The sequence below is a fragment of the Pleurodeles waltl genome, chromosome 12 (assembly GCF_031143425.1).
Source record: "Pleurodeles waltl isolate 20211129_DDA chromosome 12, aPleWal1.hap1.20221129, whole genome shotgun sequence".
Lineage (NCBI taxonomy): Eukaryota > Metazoa > Chordata > Amphibia > Caudata > Salamandridae > Pleurodeles > Pleurodeles waltl.
In genome coordinates, this window is record NC_090451.1 from 545,034,659 (window position 1) to 545,054,247 (window position 19,589).

At 49.0% G+C, this 19,589-nt stretch overlaps 1 protein-coding gene across 1 annotated transcript in view; it reads right to left on the reverse strand.

The window, feature by feature from the left end:
- Positions 1-19,589, reverse strand: part of EDC4 (enhancer of mRNA decapping 4) — a 703,483-nt gene that overhangs the window by 308,468 nt on the left and 375,426 nt on the right. The gene's annotated exons all lie outside the window — the stretch shown is intronic.

Below are 19,589 nucleotides of genomic sequence, written 5' to 3' on the forward strand. Positions count from 1 at the left end.
CACTTGCCCCCGGTTGATGTTAAGCAGCTCCGGAATTGGTCTGAGTCTGATGGGTGGACAAGCAGACAGGAGAAGCAACTCCGTGTACCACGGTTGACGCGGCCACGCTGGAGCTATTAGGATCAGCTAGCAGGTTCTGACTATCTTCCTGATCACCCTCGAGAGGAGAGGGATTGGAGGAAAAGCGTACGCATAGATCCCTGAACATGCAATCGAAAATGCATCCCCCCATGATCCCTGTTGGTGATGCCAGCTTGTATAATGTCCGCATTTGGCGTTCTGGGAGGATGCAAATAGGTCCAGATTCGGTTTTCCCCACTTGTAAAAGATTCATCTAGTGTTCTCTGGTCTAATTCCCACTCCTGGAAGGATATTGCCAACCTGCTTAGCGAATCAGCAATGGTTTTCTGAAGGCCTGGGACATGCTCCGCTGTTATGTAGATTGAGTTGTGAATGCACCATTTCCAGATGGTTTGCGCTTCGAGAGAGAATGTGAGAACATGTTTCTCCTTGCTTGTTTAAGTAGTGCATTGTGGTGGTATTGTCTGTCCTGACAAGCACTGCCGAACCTCATATCCTTGGAAGGAAGGCTTGCAAGGCATAATAGACCACTCTCAGCTCAAGAAGGTTTATGTGGAACAGATGGAGAGAAGGTGGCCACTTGCTGGTCACCCAAAGGTCCTACAAGCATGCGCCCCATCCTATGAGCGATGCATCCGTAGTTACAATCATTGAAGGAACTCGTGCCAAGAACCTGAGTCCTTTTGAAATGTTCTTGGGAATTGTCCACCAATCCAGAGAGTGGACCATGCGTGGTGTTATGAGGATGGTATTCTTGAAGGATCCTCGTGCTTGCGTCCACTGCCTGTCCAGCTCCTCCTGAATTGGGCGCATTCCCAGGCGGCAGAATGGAATGAGGCTTATACATGACGACATCATGCTTAGTAAGGACTTGCACTGCCGAACTGAAAGACACTTTTTATTTGGAAGCACCTTGCCAGTTGTATTAATCTTGTTTGTCCGGTGCTGGGCAGGCTTTGGCCCGTTGAGTGTCTAACATAGCCCCTAGGAAGGCTAATCAAGTGGATGGCTGTAGGAACAATTTCTCTTTGTTGAACGTAAGGCCTAATTCCTTGAAAAGGCGCAGAGTCGCTTTGACTGAGCTTTCTGTTGTCTGGACATCTGGAGCTTTTACTAGCCAGTCGTCGAGGTAGGAAAAAACCTGGTGTTTGTTTCTCCTTAGGTAGGCCGCCACTGGCGCAAAACATTTGGTGAAGATTTGTGGTGCTGAACGTAGGCCAAAGGGAAGGACCATGAACTGGAAGTGTTTGCCGCTGACCGCAAACCTCAGGTACTTTCTGTGGAGCGGATGAATGGAAATGTGAAAGTACGCGTCCTGAAGGTCTAGAGAGGCTATGTATTCTGCTCTGTTCAGAAGCTGGAGGACGTCTTGTAGGGTGACCATCCGAAATGTTTGTTTCTTGAGGTACTTGTTTAGCTCCCGTAAGTCCAGAATTGCCCTCCATAGGAGAGACTTCTTTCGGATGAGAAAGAACAGGGAGTAGAAACCCTTTCCCCTCTGGGGATGCAAAACAGACTCTATAGCCCCTTTCTTCAGCATGGCTATTACCTCCAAACGGAGTAGACAAAGGTGTTTTTGTCAAATATGGGATGGAGGCATTGAAGGGGGAATCTGGGTGAATTCCAACAGGTGCCCAAATCAGACGACATCCAGCATCCACTTGTCTTTGGTTATTTGTTGACAGTGTTGGATATGATGTTTTAAAATTCTGTGATAAGTTGTAGGAGGAGACTGTAGAGGACGTGTTGTTAGACAGTCTACGTGCGGATTCTTTAGGTTGTCGCCCCGACTTGCTCTTGTGGTAGGGCCTGGTATAGGCTGTGGGAGGCGGTTGCTTCAGCTGGTATTGTGTCCTAGAAGGCTAGAACGTGGCGGAATAGGATGGATACCTATATTGCTGGTATCCTCCGCGAAAGGAAGGTTGACCTCTGCCTCTAGAACCACGAAGGGCACTTTCCTGTATGGCAGAGTGCCTAAGGATTTCGCCGTCTCCGTATCAGATTTAATGGCTTGAACAGCATTGACGTGCTTGCCAAATAGTGCTTCCCCGTCATATGGAAGATCCAGACTTTTAGTCTGTACTTCGGGACAAAAGTTGGTGGCTTTGAGCCAACCCCGACGCCTCAACACAGCTGAACCCGCGATTAATCGGAAGCCCATTGCTGCTATATCTAGTGCACAATCGATGATCGTTGCTGAAGATCGCTGGCCCTCTACGAGTACTTTCCTAGCTTCTTTTTGGGAGCGTCTGAAAGCTCTTCCAATGATTGGGATATGTCAGACCAGAGCTGTCGATCATATCTGCCAAGTAGAGCAAGAGAACTGGCCGCCCTTACTACAATAGCAGACAGAGGAGAAACGCTTGCCGATGTTATCTAAGCGTCTCCCTTCTTTATCCGGCGGTGATGTCAATAGCGAGGAGGGGTTCCTGGAGCAACGTTGGGCGGCTTGCGAAATCACGGAGTCCGGCTTCGGGTAGCCTGAGAGGCAAGCCGGAGCATCCTCCGTGGGTTTATATTTCTTATCCAGTCACGGCAGAACTGCAGGGACCGTTGCCAAATTCTGCATAATTTTCAGGCCCTGGCTCCAAACATGGTCTATGATGGGTAGAGCTCTGACCATCTTCCTGTGGGGCTCTTTAAAATCATAGAGGAAGCAATCCTGCTGAGTTGCGGGCATTGGAAGATCAAACCGCATGGCAGCACTCTCAAGCAGGTTATAGAAGCCACCTATATCTTCAGATGGGGACTCTACCATGGGTGCTGTAGGAGAAGCAGGTATGATGTAATCATCCCACTCATCGTTGTCAGGCTGTATCTCACCTTCCTCTGCATCCTCATCGAAGGAGACCTGATGCCTTGGTGTGGAAAGAACAGAATGCTGTGATCTTGGCTGAGGTGTATGATGCAGCTGCTGCAAGTGAGGAGTTGTTGGCAGAGGCGGAAGTATCGGTTGTTGCACCGAAGGCTTTGCTGGAAAACGTTCCTGATAGTCCACCAACATTGCTTGTAAGTCTGAAACAAGCACAGGGGGAAGACCTACTAGCCCTGGCTGCTCATAATAGCCTTGCATATAGTATGAAGCATCGTCATCTGAGTATTCTTGGCACTTAACCCTTAACTGGGAAGGGCTGCTGGTTACTTCAAAAATACCCTCCACATCCGAGTCATCGTCATCTAAGAGATGTGAGGGTAGAAGGCTGCAAACCTTGCTAGGGGACTTGACTGAGGGCGTTAGGTGATACTTCTTCGCCCTCCTGTGCGCATCCTGGTCCGCTGATGAAAACAGAGGCAAGGAACATGGTCTCCGTACTTTCACTGCAGTCTTCGAGGTCCCATCAACAGTGGTGGCGTCGGCAGGGGGTATCGTCGACGAGCGTAGATGGATCGTTTGTCGTCGATGGTGGAGTCGTCGACGGTTGGAGTGTCGTCGACGGTTGTTGCTCTGACGACGAGGCCGTCATTGGTGGAAAACGCGTCGTCGAGGCCGTCGACGGTGGAAACAGCGTCGACGAGGCCGTCGATGAGAGCGTCGATGGTATCAACACAGACAGTGAAGATATAGGACGTGCCGTCGACGAGGATGAACATACCATCGACGAAGAGCTGGATTTTGCCATAGACACAGACAGTGTGGCAACGGTGGAAGTCATCGTCAGGACTTGAGCCATCGACGATGATCCTGTCAACGGCGCAGAAGTTGGTTTCTTGAAGGTATACTTTACCTTGAATGGTGCTGTCAATGGCTCAGAAACAGGCTTCTTTTTTTACTTTAAGTCTGAAGCTTTAGTCTTCATCCTTGAAGGGCTACCAATTTTTGAGGATACCTCAGCAGATTTTTTAAAAGCTTTCTTGGGTCTTTCCTCTGAAGAAACTTCAGATTGTTGGCTGACAGGTGTTTTCATCACAGAAACAGAAGAAGAAGCACTGTCCTCATCAGACACTGGATTGTCTCTGGATTTCAATTTTTGCAGCCAGATGAGAAGACAACCATCTCTTTCCTTAAGAGTCTTAGTAGAAAAGGTTCTACATACCTTACAGTCTCTAAGTTTATGGCTAGGATAAAGACAATATATACAGTCCTCATGCTGATCATCAATATGCAGCCTTTTCTTCATGCAGGTAGCACAGGCTCTAAAAATCCCTTTTTTAGGTGTCTCTGACCTCGTAGCCAGGTTGAACCACCTTGGATGATTTCCGAAGAGAAAAAGTATCAAAATCTCTTCAGGAAGGATTTCTGAGAGAAAAACTGAGCAGAGCTCAGAGGAGACTCCTTAGCACAACGTGCAGAGGAAAATATGAGGGATATCTGCTCCTCACAGGAGGGTTCTAGAGGGTGGTAAGAGCTGATTGGTTGTCTGTTAAGTTTGGTCCTTTTTTATAAAACAACTATAAGATGTTACTAAATTAAGAGGCCTAGTGCCTCTGAGCTTTATATGCAAATGAGCATGGCTTTTGTATTACACTGGGGACTCCCATCTCGACAACGGGGAATGATTCAAGCATGTAAATCTATGAAAGTTCCAGTACTGGAGAAACTTTGACTTAACATGGGTGCATAGATTTTTTCCTGACCTGCTTTAAGCTTAAGATCGACCACTACTTTGTTGGGTTTCCAAAAGACGCATGCAAGGCGGAAAAGCTTCTTTCAGGTTCTTGAGATTAATGTTCTCTTCGATTCAGCTTACATTTTATTTTCTCTTGTCAGTTTTAATAAAGGACTGGGGCAAGAGTTTTGTATCTCTGCAGATAGGCCATTTTATTTCTACCACTGCGTTGAACAGAATTTCTTTGGCTTTACATTACTAAGTGTTCTACAAGCAGCACTGAGGCAAAGAAATTATTGGGAATAGTCATTTGCCATTGCTTCTTAACTGCAAGTGTGGTATATTTTTTATGTCTATGGAATGTGTATACTCTTTAATGTATAATGGTTTTAACTGTTGTCATTATGATTTTATTTAATCGTTGTACTGGAAATATTGTAATTGTATGTGTACGTGCATTTTTTACAGCTTCCAAAGTATGAATAAAACTTTTTGATTATCTGCTTTACGTCTGTTCAGGAGGAATAGTTGATCCCAGAGTTAAAATGCAACAAGGGTTTACAAATGGTGACACAATGTAAGCTTCCAGAAACATAGCATTACCCTATGGCACAGGTAATCTTTTTACAACCTCTGGTCTACATTTAGGGACAGGAAGATAGGCAGTTTGGTCTACAATGTCCCTTTAAGTGGAACAATATCTTGAAATGTTTTGAATGCATTGTTGTTTGGATTGTCATCTTGCTAAAAAGAAGTGTGTGACAGTGTTCTGCTTGAACACTGGATGTTTCAATTTGACCTGTTGTGTAGGGAGACAACAGAATTTACAGTGGGTGATTTTTTACGTGAAAACTTTTTCTACATGTCACAAATGAAAATGAACAAGTTACTTACCTTTGGCAATAATCTTTCTGTTGGATCTTCTATCCAACTACAGACGTCTAGCCGATCCTACATCGATGAGAAAGACTGTCTTTAAGGCCAGAAGTCTGAGTGAACAACTATGCAGCAGCTCAAAAGGGGTGTACATCAGAAACGTAAGGACTAGTGCAGTGGCTCAAAAGGAGTGCACCTCAGAAATTTGAAATCTAATTCCGTGGGGGAATCGCAAAGGATTTTGGTGCGACCAAGAGTTGCAAACCTTCAAAAACCTCATCACAAATGGTGATTTTTTTTTAAAAAGAAAATGGCTGATTCAAAAACTGAAAAAAAAAGCAGAAAGAGCTGATAGGTAGTCCTTAACATTGCCGAAAGCAAGTAGTTGCTGGGGGCAGGCCAAACCAAACTGCAACAATTCACACAAATTTGCCTGTAAATGGTCAATTTGTCAGATGCCACACTAATCACGAAATGTGTCCCAACTGCTGGAATACCCCAATTTAGTGGCAGGATGCCTTGCTGCTAGGAGGATATCAATGACCGTGCAGGTCGAAGGCAAACTGTCGGCACTTAATCTCCAAGCATGGAGCTGCAAAGTGTGCAGGCCCAGGTACAGAAACATGCCCTGCTGCTGCGACTGACTATCCTCGCGCAGCAGCAGCTTGGATTTAAGGACAGATACTCAAGCTCAGTAGTTCTGGGTACCACACTCTCTTGGTCTAATCCAGTGGTAGTAGGATGACTTGAACGTCAGTCTAAATGGAAGGTGTCTCCGAGCGAGAGCTGTTTTGGAAACTCTGGCATGCAGATGTTCTGACACTGCTCATTCTCAGCAGTGGTGAAAAGACCGAGCTCGGGTTCTCACTGCTAGAAGACAACCTGTGCCACCTTCAGGTCTAACTGCCATTAGTGATCCGCTAGGCACTTGAGGGTGAGTTTGTCTGTTCTGAAATCTAAGGATCCTGCCAGGTGGCTAATCACTAGGAAAATCTCAACTACTTTCAGAGGCGCAAGGTCTCCAAGAACCCATCTCATCCTGCATGATGCAGTACCATATGATGGTGGGGTTGTTTCACTATTAAAGGTAGGCAGGCAGGAAGACTTTCATTGCCAAGCGAATCCCGCTCAACTCCATAGACTTGATGTGGAGTCAAGTCTCTGCTGAAGACCAAGTCCTCAGATCTCCACCTCTCCCAGATGGGCTTTCAACCCAGTAGTGATGCATGCATGAGCACTGCGAGAGACCCAATCACGGTCCAGTACCAATCACTGCAGATGTTTTGCAGCCTCCTGTGAAATCTGGATAAAATCCGATAGAGTTCCGTGATGTTGTGTTCACTGGAATTTCAAGTCCCAATGCAGAGCCTTCATGTGCCATGTGACAAACAGGATACCAGCAATCCCAGCAGGCACAGAGTCATCTGCACTGAGGCCCAGGACAGAGGTTAAAACTCAGGATCAGAGCCAGAATAATGCTGGATTCTCAGTTCCAGGCACATAACCATTCAGTATCCAGAATGACTGATGAGGGAGCATCTGAGAAGCTGCCAGGTGTGACTTTAGTTCATTGATAGTGAAGCCTAATGAGGTCGGGAGGTTCGCCATCATCTAGAGGTGACTGATGTATGCCTCGGTTGACCTCACTTTCAACAGCAAGTCATCAAGGTAGGGAAATGCTGGTACTTCTATAACCTCATTGATGTTCTACAATCACTAGCAACACAAAAGGATGGGGTGGCATGGTGAGCAAAAGAACGATGGATTAAACCCAGATCTGTGACTGGGGGTGAGTGTTTGCATTGTCAGCCCTCCGTCCATCATCCTTTTGTGTTGCTAATGTCGCCCTAAGTGGGAAGGGTATGCCCAGACGTGGGTCCCTTGCTCACTGTGCCACTGGAATCAAGCTAGCCTGGCTGAAGAAGGGTGATACCCTGAAACCGGTCCCAGGATGCTTGTTTCTGGTCCAGGGAGGACCTGGTCTGGCAGTTCGGGCTGGACTGTTCCCTTGAGGAACAGGGTCAAGACTGATTTGCATATGGCTGGGTCCAAACTGGGGTGGCATGGTGAGCAAAAGAATGATTGATTAAACCCAGATCTGTGACAGGGGGTGAGTGTTTGCATTGTCAGCACTCCGTCCATCACCCTTTTGTGTTCTGCAATCACTGTCATAACCTTTGTGAACACTGAAGGGGCGCTGGTGAGTCCAAAGGGGAACATTCCAACTGAAAATGGTCTTGGACCATGGAGAACTGCAGGTAGCGCCTGTAGCCCTGCTGAATGGGGATGTCAAATTAAGCGGCCTGCAGTTCCAATGCCACCATCCAGTCTCCAGGGTATACAGGACCTGGGCTAGCGATAGCATCTTGACTTGTTTTGGAGGAAGGTATTAATAGGATGTAGATCTAAAATAGGATGAATGCCTCCATCCTTCCTCAGTACAAGGAACTAGCGGAAGTAAGACCCAGTTCATACTTCGGAGGGCCAAATGGCTGTGTGCCGTTAAGGATGCACTACAGTGGGTTTGCCGTTGCAACTGCTGGAGGTGTAGGGGACAGAGCTGCACATTGCTCCTTCTGACCTCAAAGTTTCTTAGAAGTGCAGCCTTGGCTACAACTGAGCTGAAAAGTATTGTGACTGAAGAAGAGAGACACAATGGTGTATACGGCAGGTCATAAATCATAAGTTGTGACCAGTCCTGTGCTAATCATTGAGGCTGTCCTGACTAGCCTGCATGAGAGACACCTGAGGGTCATCTGGAACAGACAATAAAGCCTGGGCCAAGGTATCCCAAAGAGCATGGAAATTAGAGCCAAGAATACAACTCCCACAGACCGATCTAAGAGCAAGGCTCGTGGAAGAGACTACCTTTCTGCCAAAAGTCTACATTAATTTCAACTCAAGATAAGGAGCGCTAAGAAAAGTGTATAGATTGACTTTGCTGGTGGAATCTTGAACCACCAGGTTCTCCAGAGTGAGAAGATGTGTTAGGAGGGCAGGGTCGCCGGGTGATGGGCAAACTGTCTATTGATGGGTGGTCCCAAACAGAGCTTGCTCCAAGTGCTCATAAAGGTGTCACATTAAGTGTCTTGTTGAAGGGTAACAGTGAGCCTAACAAGGTTGCAATACTTCATTAAGTACATTAGTTTTAACTTCGATGGTTGACAGTTTTAAGTCTAGTACTTCAGCAGCCTCTGACATCACAACATCAGAAGAACCGCTTTCCTCTATAACAGAACCGATGGGAGACACAAGGCCAGTATCAGGTGAACTGTCAAGCCCATTGGCATCATGCAGCACTTCGTACCAGTTGTTGTCTGAGCCCCATGTGGATCCAACAGGCACAGACAGAAAGGTTTCTACTTGCTGCAAGACCACCAACAGACCTGGAAAGTTAGGGTGAGTCGATACCAGGGACAGAATCAGCTTTGATGGAGATCGAGCACAAGACTAAGAGGCACGCTGAAGCCCTCACGCCCCCTATCTGGAGTTCGAGAGTAACAGGAAGGGGCTGTTTCCTGTTTAGATTTATGTTTCTTCTTCAACTTGTCCAAAGTCTTTGACCGCAATGAGGACCTGCCACAGGACTGACTTCAGGAGCATGAATAGGACCTTCCTTTTGACTTGGACCATTCACAACAGTCTTTTGGTGCTCGGTTCATTTGAGTTTGGCTTTGCGTTCAGAAGTAGCTTTCAGGTTTATCTGTGCACAGCCGCCACAGACCTTGAAATTGTGTCCAACACCCAGCACCACAAAACGACTTCATGCAGGTCCGTCACAAAAATTTGCTTGTGACAGTCCTTTCAATGTTTAAAATCTGTTATTTTAGGGGTGACATTTGCTTTGAACGCTGGAGAAGACTTTGACCTTTGCCTGAAGGTGTGGAAAGAAAGAAACTGATGTCAAGGTGCATGGGTGGCACTTATATACAGCTCTGCATATCATTCTGAAGCGGATTGATGTCAACTTAGAGCCACACCACTACCTGCTCACATAAATACTGCTGAAAGGTTTCCAGATCCAGTATGACGCCTGGGGGAATATTCACAAGATAAGAAATCTGTGGTTAGAAGTATCTCTCAGAATAACAAATACAAACCTATACATTGCTGAGAATTATGACTATCAGTAACAAAACACCTAACTCCTCTCCCAGTGGGAAGATGTCAACATCCTCCAAACTAACAGTGATATTTGGATGTGTGCTGCTTTACAAATGGTTAGAATTCATGTGTAGCACTCCTTACCTACATCATCCTTCGAGCAAGACAAATGCAGTGTAAGTGGATTATCCTTTCTGCAGAGGTTTCCCCTCTCCTCACTACTCCTTCAAAATAGTATATGCAACACAACTGTGTTACACCTAGATGCTGATTAGCCTTGGGTAATTTTATCCAAAATTTTGAATAGTGACTAGAATGCCCACACCATGATGGTTGCATGCTACTGAAGTCTTTGGATGATTTCACCCCTTTACTGGGTCATAGAAAGGTGCATGACTATCTTTGATGAGAATGGTAAATGGGGATAATGAGAGACTTCAAACAGAAATCACTGTGTCACTGATTTTTTGTATTGCCTAGCATTGCTCATTCTTTATAAAACATGCCAGTCAGTATTTTGTAACTGTGGTATCATGTTTGTCTCTAATCCAGATTTTAAATTACGAATGCAATGGCAAGATAATAATACCACTTGAAAAATATACCACGGTTGAGTCCGAAAGTATAATAAAATGGGAGAAAGATGCCAAACTTAATAAGACTGTTCCATATTAGCAGAAAAAAAGGAATTTAAATTCAGCAGAGAGACTAAATAATACCTGGAAAATGTTCTAGCAGACTCTAGAGCCCACTGTATTTTCAAGCACTAGGAGGATTGTCACATGATTTGCAAACCAAGAAGAACCCTCAATATAAAGGTCACCTTATATTTCCAGAATCAGGAATTTCCAATTCAGCCAACCTACATATACATCTAAAATGGTATCTGTGCTTTGATGAAAGGCAATTCACTTGGTACAAGGGCCACATTTATGCAGGAAAGAGACCTTTACCGCCATTCGGTTGGGACAGTCCTTAGCAAAGCCAGTAAGTGCCTCATCTTTAACTTGTATCAATCAGTTCCCTAGCTGCTAGCTCAGCCGGGGCCTTGAACTACACACCCCAGTTCGTACCCCAGCAAGGAGGGCTGCCAACATCACTCATGCGCCTGGAGGTGCTTTAAAAAAGCATTCCTGGTTTCCATAGTGGGAGACGCACTGCTAGCTGAGCAGGGGCCTTGAACTACATGTCACAGTTCGTACCGTGGGCCGCCAACATTACTTTTGCACCCAAAGGCGCTTTAAAGAAGCATTTCTGGTTCCCGCAACGTGGGACACACTGCTAGCTGAGCGGAGGCCTTGAACTACACGTGGCAGTCCGTACCATGGCAAGGAGGGCTGCTAACATTACTCTTGCACCTGGAGGTGCTTTAAAAAAAAACATTCCTGGTTCCCGCAGCGTGGGACGTTCCTGGGCGCACTCCCGGGCCAAGAGCGAGTCTATCTGCGCCTATCCATGGCTGGGCCTCCCTTCTTTCTCCTGTTCCTCCACTGGTACTGTTCTCTCCATTACTTTGGCTGTTTTTTTTTTTTGCTGGAGTCCCTACTTGGGCAGTATGGGAAAACGAGCAACTGAGCCCCCCGCCTCACCTCCCCACAACCTGGGCAGTTAGGGTAGTCTTGAAGGGAGATTGAACTGGCAGAACACCGCTTGTCTCTTTCCTCTCCCCCTGGTGTGCCTCTTAGCCCTGTGTCTGGTTCCACGGGTGCTCCAATTTGGGAAGTTTGTGATGAGGCGAGCAACCAGGCGTTGGTATCATGTCCAGTGGCTGCCAAAGCAGTGGTAGCGTAGGCAACCCCGCCTGGCCAGTAACATGGAGCTACGCTTAATATTCAGCTGGCTGGCGTAGCCACTAGGGCTCAGGCAGGCAAAAGAAAGCTCTCATCAGCTCCAAACCCAAGAGGCCCTGTGTAGGAAAGTCCCCTCTTTCTGGCATGGTTACCTCCACGTTTTGCCTGTTAGTATGCTAGACTGTTTTCACTGGGATCCTGCTATATAGGAACCCAGCGATTGTGCTCTCTCCTCCAAATGTGGATGTTTTTGTACTTCATACACCCCACAATTGTCATACTGGTGTTTCCTGTAAGTCCCTGGTAGATGGTACTTAGGTACCCCGGGGCATAGGGACACCAGGGGTCTCCCACAGGCTGCAGCATGTATTATGCAACCGAAGGAATCCCATGCAAACTGTGTCTGCAGGCCTGGCATTCGCAGCCTGTGTGAAACGGTGCATGCATCCTTTCACTGGTGGTCACCACACCAGGTCACTGTAAGTCACCCCTACGGTAGGCCGTTTTAGCCCAAAAAGCAGCATGCAAGTCCCTGTGTGTGTGGGTACCCTTGCATGAGCAGAGGTGACCCTACGGACTACAGTTCCAAGCCCCTGGACTTCTTAAGTGTGGGGAAGCCGTTTTATCTATGTACTTGCCGCTTGTCAATGGTCCAGCTACATAATGGTAACTCCGAACCTGGGCATGTTTGGTATCAAACATGTCTGAATCATACCCCAATACTGATTCCAGTATTGGGGGCATGATTCCATGCACCCTGGGAGGTTCCCTAGAGGATCCCTTAGTTCTGCACCAACCAGTCTTTCAGAGTCTGTGGGCCGTCTGTGCTGCTGCAGCCCCCTAGCCATGATTCTGCCCTCCTGCTGCTTGACAAGCTCGAGCAGGGGACAGCAGAACAAAGGATTTCCTGTAGGAGAAGGGTGCAAACTACTCTCCTTTGGAAATGGGTGTTTGTGGGCTGGGGAGGGGTATCCTGCCCACGCCACAGGACTGCTTTGAAGGGCACATTTAGTGTCCTCCTTGTATATTCTGGTTTGCACCAGTCCAGGGACCAGTGGTTCTCACTCTGGTGCAAAACGCACAAAGGAAAGGGGAATTAACACTTCCCCGTCCATCTCCACCCCTAGGATGGTGCCCAGAGCTCCTCCAGGTGGCCACTTGCTTCTGTCATCTTGGAACCAAGATGTGCGGGGACATCTGAGAGCATGTGAATGGGTAGGCCAGGTAGCTGACGTCAGTGACCCCTCCTGATAGGTGGTCACCCCAGAGAGTGACCTAACCCCCTTTTTGGCCTATTTAGAGACTCCCTTGTGGGTGGGTCCTGAGATTCATCGTGCAAGATACTGCAAGGAGCTCACCTCAAGACATCTGCTCCTGGCCTCTGGAACCACTGCTGGGCGACACAGGAACCGGACAAGACTGCACCGCCTGAGAAGACTTCTCTTTGCAACATTGTTTCCACGGCTCTTGTCAGCATTCTGCAAAAACTCCAAGGCTGTGCATTCTTTGGGGTCAGCAAGACTTCGACTGCACCAACAAGCAAGGATGAATCTTCCTTAGAGTGAAGGAGTCACTCCGCCGGACTCCCCAGGCAACAACGTCCAGCTGGTGGGATCGTCTGTCCTCTGGATCTGCTAAGATTCTCCAACACAAGTGGTGGTTCTGAGGGATCCCCTGGGCACGTTTTGCCTTCTATCCAACATGGGAGACAGTGAGCCCTTGTCTCTGCCACTGGAATAGAACCCCTGTGCACCGCAACAGCTGCACCAACCAAGGCTTGTTGACTCCTGCTCCAAGGGATCCCCAGTCTCCACCAGCCCCGGTCCCTAGCACTCTACCTCTGCAAGAACAGTCTCCTCTCTGCAGCTCCAGCAATGTGGGACTCCTCTTCAGGTGTGGTGACTGGGCCTCAATGCTTCCTACTGTGCCTGCTGCCAGTGGGTTGCTTGTGGGAGCTCTGACTGCTTCTTCTGGCTCTCCTGCATCCTGAGGGTTGGCGCAGACTCCACTCCAAGGGTTGAGTATCCAGGTCCTTGCTGGTCCTCCACAGCTCTGCAAAACATCCAACAGCTCTTTTACATTTGCCTGTGCTGGCTGGCAGTCCTCCTGACCAGTCTCCAAACCAGCAACTGCTGAGGGACAGTTTGTAGGCAACTTTAGGGACTCCTCTGCAGCTCTTGGACCCCTCAGCTGGATTTCATCAATCACTGACAACCCGGATCTTCAGCCACAGAAGGGGGAGCATTGCCTCCTGCCCCACCTGTACATTCCTGCTTGGACGGGACTCTGTCCCCTTCTTTTGGAGGTCCTCCTCCCCTGGAATCAGCCCTCTTGTTCCACCGACCTGGTCCTGTTTCTGCATTTCTCCAACCACAACATCCCCATGTTATCTATGGGACGACCGGGTAACTTACCTCTAGGCATCCAGCCGCTGGGGATCTTCTAGGTAGTTACCTTTTGGGGTTCCAGCTCTTGACTAACTGCCCCATACATTCTGATGGAGAACACCCTTTCAGAATTGCATTTTTTTAGTATATGGTTTGCTCCCCCCTATAAGGCCCTAGCTAACTTATTCTTTTCCTGAGCACTTTCTAGTGTATATTCTGTGTTTTCATACCTCCAAATCAAGGTATACCAATGGTAGTATAGTTTGGTGTGCCTGTAATAAAGTACCTTTATTTTTTAAACACTGCGTTGTTCCTTTCATGTGTGATAAGTTGCTGTGTGACTACTGTGGTATTGCAAGTGCTTCACATGCCTTTTAGACTAAGTCGTAGCTGTTCATCACAGCTACCCTAGAGAGCACTGGCTGTCTAAACACTGAAAAACTATCTAATCAGGGCTGCATGGACCCAGTATAAGGTGTAACACCCTAGGTGTCCCCCACACACTGGGCCAGCTTCCTATACTCTGAGTCTAGCCTTATCTCTGGTTCAATCAAAGGGCTTAACGATAACAATTTACTCTTGGAGAAAATAACCATTCTAATTAATGACCTCAAAGCCTCCTTCAAATTTGACCTTTTTTGCTCGTTTGGGGGCTATTGAAGGTAAACTGAACTGCCTACTCCCACAGAAAGGTATTGGCCAACTCAAAAGGAAGTCTCCAGCAGAGGAAGGTGAATGGGCAGGGGTAGGAGCAGTACTAAACCATGCGGCCTCTTAAGTCACTGCACCAACTCCTGGGGCTATTTATTGTCCATCTGCCCCCCCTCCAACGTGTAATAACTCCTTATCTGTATCTGGCCTTAGTTCCACTCAAGAACTGCTTGTTGATGAGTGTCCGCTCGAGTTCAACCCCCGAAAGCGCCTATGCCATGGTATATGTTAAATCCTGTGAAATGTGCCCATGCTGTCAAGACGCAAATTACAGTGTTTGTAATTAAGAGTGTTGCCTTAGACTTATTAACAGTGAAGACCCACGGTCTGCACCTGGCCTGGAGGAATGTGAATATTAACACACTTTTGTCCAACCTGTGGTTCACATCAGACCCTCAAAACAACACTGCAGAAAACTAGAGACACTGGCGATCCAACAAGAAGCACTCACCACCCACATTGAGGCAAGCACCAACCACGCCAGAGAACTCATCAGCATCACCAGCAAATTCTCCTGCCAATCTGCCACAGAGAACTCACTGTTGGAGGTGCAGTATGGGTTCTGGGAGGGGATCAGCACGATCGAGCAATGCCTAAATTCACACCTATTGGTCAGCAAATATACCATTGCTAGGCAGGGCTTGGTCTGCCTGTCCCCTATGGATCTCTCCTGTGCTTTTGACAGCATTGTTAGGTCAAAATTGTGGGCGATTCTTTCAGACCTGGAGGTATACGGTCATTTGGTGCAATTCTTGAGAACCCTCCATTCTGATCTGTCGCCCTCTGAGGTTTGGCCCGCTTGGTGATCAGACGAACAGCTTTAAGCTGGGTCACAGGGTCAGACAGGGTTGCTTTTTGGCCCCTATACTGATGTACAAGTTACTTACCTTCGGTAACGAAATATCTGGTGGAGACTTCTTCTAGTTGCAGATTCCTTACCTTAGTATTTCCCCTAGACGTCAGACTGGATCCGGAGATTTTTCTTCGAGCAATACCCTTGCGCGTCGGTAGGTGGCGTAGGTCAACTCCGCTGGCGTCGTGGTCGCTGTGATGACGTCGGGAGTAGTACATAGACGTCGCCCTCGCACAGTGACATCAGTTCTTTTCTTTCTGCGCCACGCGCTGATCCGGAGAGAGCTACCCTAGGCTATTTTTGGGCCGAATTCCCAGAGAGGAAAGGTCTCGAGATGGGTCGCGGACCCATCACCACTCGTCTTCTTCGAAGTCTTCGGGTCAAGGTAAGAAGAAGAAGTCGAAGAAGCCCCATCGCTCTCCGACTTCACCCCGACGTAACGCGGGACAAGCGTCCATGCACTAGGCCTCTGTCCTTGGAGCCTACGTCTGGGTCGACTTCGCGCTTCCGGGAGTTTCCCAGAGCCGGAGCGACCCCCGCCCAACTTAGAGTTTTACTAGGCCATGTGCCTCATCTTTGGGCGTGCCGACCCCGATACGGCGCCTTCGGGGTTTGGCTGAGGGGCCTTTGGGTTCCGGCCGGCGGCTTCGGCCCCGACCACCAAGGTCACCTCCGGATCCGTGCATGGATCTGCACCGACGCCGGTCGCAGAGTTGAAGCCTTCCTCGGCACCAGGTCAATTATCGACGCTCCCGACGTCAGTAGTGCCCACTATCGACGTCAACCCAATTCTCATATTCGACGACTAGGAGTCGGAGCGGTGTCTGCCGACGCCGCCATCGGCTTCAGTGGGCCCTATGCGCCCAAGGTCGAATTCTGACCTATTTTCCTATGGTTAGGAATACGGGGAGGAATTGGAGGGGTCCCTGGGCCCTTATGAGTACCAGGAACACCCTACTATGGACTGGGCACAGGGCTTGGGCGAAGCCAGTGGTCTGGATACTTCTCCTGTCACTAGCATGCTGTCTCCTCCTACCGTGGCTACGGCGGAGGGAGCTACATATAGTATGGTGGTTAGTAGGGCGGCTGAGGTCCTTGGCCTTGAGCTACCTACTGTTGAAGTCAGGTCTAATCTCCTGACGGAGGTGCTTCAGCCTGGGGATTCTACTTCAGAACCCCTTCTCCCATTTAATGAGGCCCTCACTGATGTCCTTTTGGGTACATTTGGGTACATGGTCCAAACCCAACACAGGGGCTCCTGTGAACAAGACTATCGCTCGCCATCATCGGCCTGCGCCGAACGACCCAAAGTTCCTGTCCCAACATCCTACGCCTGAGAGTCTTGTAATCCAGGCGTCCTCTTCTTCTGGCGCGTTCCCTTCCGTCCCTCCGGATAGGGAACCCAAAAGGCTGGAACAATTTGGTAACAAGTTGTTTTCTTCCTCCAGCCTCGCACTGCGGTCCGTGAACACCGTATGTCTTTTGGGACGTTATTCCCACTCACTGTGGGATACGGTTGCGCAAGTCCTGCCGCAGATACCGGAGGAAGCCCGTGCCATCGTCCCCCAAGCAGTGAAAGATGGGAGAGACGCGGCAAAGTTAACAATCCGTTGTGGGCTGGATACGACGGACTCTCTGGGCAGATCGGTTGCGTCAACAGTGGCCTTACGGCGCCATGCCTGGTTACGTACTTCTGGCTTCTCAGGGGATGTCCAACAGTCACTCATGGACATGTCGTTTGATGGCACCTGTCTCTTCGGAGACAAAGCGGACTCTGCCTTGGAGAAGTTCAAGGATTCCCGAGCTACGGCTCGGTCCCTTGGCCTTTCCTCCATCGCACGCCCCCCACAGTCCGCTTTTCGTCCATTTCGTGGCCACGGAAGGGGCGCCCTGTCGCTTCCTCAACCCAGCCACCGGGCCATGCACGCTGGACAGCCTATGCGTGGCCGTGGGCGCGAAATCCCACGTGGCCATGGGACAGGGAACCAGAGGTCTGTCCAGTCCACCTCTGCCTCCGCTGCAGCCTCCAAACCTTACTAGTCCGTCCCCTCACTCCCGCCCAGTTGGTGGCAGAATCCGCCATCACCTGCCCCACTGGGAACATATAACCACGGACGGGTGGGTTTTGCAAATAATTCGGAAGGGCTACTCCCTCCCTTTCGAATCTGCGCCCCCACACATGCCACCATCCTTCCATCACCTTCCGGAGGATCATTTGGTGCATCTCCACCAGGAAGTCGCGGCTCTCTTGGCCAAGGGAGCTATAGAAAAGGGCCCTGTGCCAGAAGTAGGTCATGGTTGTTAGCCCGCTACTTTCTGATACCAAGGAAGGACAAAGGCTTGCGTCCTATCCTAGATCTTCGGGACCTGAACTACTTCCTCAAGAAGGAGAAGTTCAAAATGCTCATCCTGGCTCAGGTTCTGTCTGCCTGGGACCCAGGAGACTGGATGGTAGCGTTGGACTTTCAGGGCGCTTATTTCCACATCCCCATCCTGCCTGCCCACAGACGTTACCTACAATTCGTGCTAGGTCACGAGCACTTTCAGTTTACCGTGCTCCCTTTCGGCCTTAGCAGTGCCCCTCGGGTGTTCACAAAAGTGATGGCGGTGGTTGCAGCTCATCTGCGCAGGTTAGGGGTCTCAGTCTTCCCTTACGTAGACGACTGGCTGTTGAAGCCGCCTTCGCCCCTGACAGTGGTCTCCCACCTTCAGACTACGGCGGACCGCCTGCATCAGCTGGGGTTCGCTATCAACGTGCCGAAGTCACACCTGACTCCCTCTCAGATGCTCCCTTTCATCAGAGCTGTTCTGGACACCGTGCTGTTTCGGGCTTATCCTCCCAAAAAGCGAGTCCAAGACATTCAGGCTATGATTCCGATCTTTCAGCCTTGGTCTGGGGTTTCGGTGAGACAGACTCTGAGGCTGCTGGGCCTCTTGGCCTCCTGCATGTAACACATGCCAGGTGGCATATGCGGGCTCTGTAGTGGGACTTGAAGTTCCAGTGGGCGCAGCATCAGGGGAATCTCTCCGACATGGTCCAGATCTCAGAGGGGACTGCAAAAGACCTGCAGTGGTGGCTTTCGAATCCCAATTGGGTCAGTGACAGATCCCTCTCCCTTCCCCACCCCGATCTCTCTATAGTGACAGATGCGTCACTTCTGGGTTGGGGCGGCCACATGGGAGAGGCAGAGATCAGAGGCCTCTGGTCTCCGGCGGAGTCGGGACTCCACATAAATATGCTGGAGCTTCAAGCGATCAGACTTGCGTTGAAAGCATTCCTTCCCTCTCAAAGGGAAAGTGGTGCAGGTGTTCACGGACAACACTACCGCCAAGTGGTACTCCAACAAACAAGGCGGGGTAGGGTCCTGGACCTCGAAGAGTGTGGTATCCAGAGCTATTGAGCATGTCCATTGATCCTCCACTCAGACTGCCTCTTCAGGCGAATCTTCTGTCGCAGCAGCAGGGGACGGTCCTCCACCAAAACCTGTCCATCCTCCACCTTCATGCGTGGAGACTGAGCGGCAACAGTTGACGGCATTTTCCCTTCCACCCGAAATCTGCAATGTTATCTTGGCAGCCAGGCGTCCATCAACTAAAACTGTATACGTCTGTCGTTGGAATACATTTGTGGCCTGGTGCACCAACAAATCTGTTGACCCCCTTTCAGAGGTTCTTCTGTTCTTTATTTAGCCCAGCAGGGCTCTGCATTGGGCACCATTAAAGGGTATCTGTCTGGCATTTCCACCTTTCTTAGGCTTCCCGATCAGCCCTCACTCTTTAAATCTCCTCTTGTGAGTAGGTTCTTGAAAGGGCTCGCCCACTTATTTCCTCCCACTCCCTTCATCATGCCTCAGTGGGATCTTAATCTTGTACTTACTTACTTGATGTGTACCCCCTTTGAGCCAATGCATAATTGTCCCTTGCGGCTCCTCACATTCAAAACTGTCTTTCTCATTGCTATCACCTCTGCTTGCAGGGTGAGTGAGCTTCAGGCCCTTTCTTCAAAGTCTCCATACTTGTCTGTGCACCCTGACAAAGTGGTGTTACGCACTAGAGCTTCCTTCCTAAGGTGGTTACACTATTTCATGTAGGCCAGGTCCTCACTTTGTCTGCCTTCTATGCACCCCCACATCCTTCCCAAAGCGAACAACAAATTTGCTAGTGGTGTAGACTGCGTCTTTGATTTTGCCAAAAGTTTTGGCAAAAAACCTGTAGTCCCTCTTTTCAAAGTTTATAAGAG